This window comes from Penaeus vannamei, chromosome 4, assembly GCF_042767895.1.
Source record: "Penaeus vannamei isolate JL-2024 chromosome 4, ASM4276789v1, whole genome shotgun sequence".
Taxonomy (NCBI): domain Eukaryota; kingdom Metazoa; phylum Arthropoda; class Malacostraca; order Decapoda; family Penaeidae; genus Penaeus; species Penaeus vannamei.
In genome coordinates, this window is record NC_091552.1 from 19,737,892 (window position 1) to 19,740,391 (window position 2,500).

The window sequence follows — 2,500 nt, forward strand, 5'->3', positions numbered from 1 at the left end:
TTTGTTGTTGTTGTTGTCGTTGTTGTTGTTGTTGTTGTTAATGTTGTTGTTGTTGTTGTTGCTGTCGTAGTTATTATTGTTGTTGTAGTTATTGCTGTTGTTGTTGTTGCTGTTGTCGTTGCTGTTTGTTATTGCTGTTGTTGTTGTTGCTGTTGTTGTTATTGTTGTTTTGTTGTTGTTATTGTTGTTGTTATTATTGTTGTTGCTGTTGTTTTGTTGTTGTTGTTGTCTTTGTTGCTGTTATTGCTGCTGTTGTTGCTGTTGTTATTGTTGTTGTTGTTGCTGTTGTTGTTGTTGTTAATGTTGTTGTTGTTGTTGTTGTTGTTGTTGTTATTATTGTTGTTGTTATTGTTGCTGTTGTTGTTGTTGCTGTTGTCGTTGCTGTTGTTATTGCTGTTGTTGTTGTTGCTGTTGTTGTTATTGTTGTTTTGTTGTTGTTATTGTTGTTGTTATTATTGTTGTTGCTGTTGTTTTGTTGTTGTTGTTGTCTTTGTTGCTGTTATTGCTGCTGTTGTTGCTGTTGTTATTGTTGTTGTTGTTGCTGTTGTCGTTGTTGCTGTTATTGTTGTTATTGTTGTTGTTGATGCTGCTGCTGCTGTTGTTGTTGTTGTTATTGTTGTTGTTGTTATTGTTGTTGTTTCATATCCATCTCTGATATTTCATCAAATCGTCTAATGCTCAAAAAATCATCCATCAATGATTTCACAACTAATAAACCCGTCGCAATAAATGTGATCTGAAATCGAAGACAAAAGTTCGTCATGAGCTGAGCAAAGGGAGGATTTCGCAAGGGGAAAGATGCCGAAAGTTATTATCCGGAGAAAATACCTTCCAAGCGTCTGGGAAAAATAGTTAAGCTGCCGTCTTTTGACTTCAATGTGACAATCATCGGGAGTAGTTCTCAACCAGCTTTACGGATTTCAAAATTAAAATATTACCTTGACCTTTCGTTTATGTTACATAATACCGCCTTCGCTTCAGAGACTAGCCAATGAAATAATAATGATAAGTAGAAGAAATAAAAATGAAAAAAAACAGAGCTAGCCAAAAAATAATAAGAAGAAGAAAAAATATTAAAAAACAACACAGGACTAAAATAAGGGAGAAGAATTGATGAAACACAGGACTAGCCAAAAAAAAAAAATAATAATAATAATAATAAGAAGAAGAAATATTAAATAACAACAACACAGGACTAGCCAAAAAAAGGGAGAATTAATAAAATACAGGACTAGCCCAAAAAAAAAAAATAATAATAATAAGAAGAAGAAGAAGAAATATCAAAAAACAACAACACAGGACTAGCCAAAAAAAAACAATAATAATAATAAGAAGAAGAAATGAAAAAACAACAACGCAGGACTAGCCAAAAAAAAACAATAATAATAATAAGAAGAAGAAGAAATGAAAAAAACAACAACGCAGGACTAGCCAAAAAAAACAATAATAATAATAAGAAGAAGAAGAAATGAAAAAACAACAACGCAGTACTAGCCAAAAAAAAACAATAATAATAATAATAAGAAGAAGAAGAAATGAAAAAACAACAACGCAGGACTAGCCAAAAAAAAAAAAAAAACAATAATAATAATAAGAAGAAGAAGAAGAAATTAAAAAACAACAACGCAGGACTAGCCAAAAAAAAAAAAAACAATAATAATAATAAGAAGAAGAAGAAGAAATGAAAAAACAACAACGCAGGACTAGCCAAAAAAAAAAAAAAAAAAAAACGGGGAAAAAGAAATTGAATCAGACACTTAGCGGTAACTCATTTACTGGTCTCTCTCGGCCCTTGCGAGACGCGATCGACCTGCCCCGCCCCTTCGGCCACCGGTGGGCGGGGGGATCGATCTCGGCGGCGGCGAAGGAGGCGACGCGACGGGGCGACGAGGACGACTGCCTGCTGCGTCGCCTCCTTTGGTGTTTATTCGTGAGTTTGTTTGTTGTTGTTTCCTTCGTGTTTCTCTAAGCGCTTGGCTGTTGATCTTTGGGATAGTTATTTTGTATGGTTTAGTGATTTTTCCGTTTTATCCCTTATTTTATTTGTTTATCAATCTATCTATTTATCTATCTACCTGTATATCTATCTATCTGTCTGTCAATCTATCAATCTAACATTCTATCAATCTAATCTATCTATCTATCTATCTATTTATTTATTTATCTATTTATCTATCTATCTATCTATCTATCTATCGATCTATCTATCTATCTATCTATCTACCTACCTACCTACCAATGTATCTGTCTGTCTGCCTGTATGTCTGTCTACCTACCTATATACATCATTCATTTTCGTGAAGGCACTCTTTACAATATGACAATAATGTTTTCCTAGTTTCTATTTACCAGTTTATAAAGAAATATTAAGCGTTCATTTTTTTTTTTTTTTTTTTTTTTTTTTTTGCTTCTTTTTTCATTATTATTAAATATCAGCGTGGGGAGAGAAAGCGTGATTAACCTTGCTTCAGGGAATCACTCCCACCCACGTCTGGCTTCG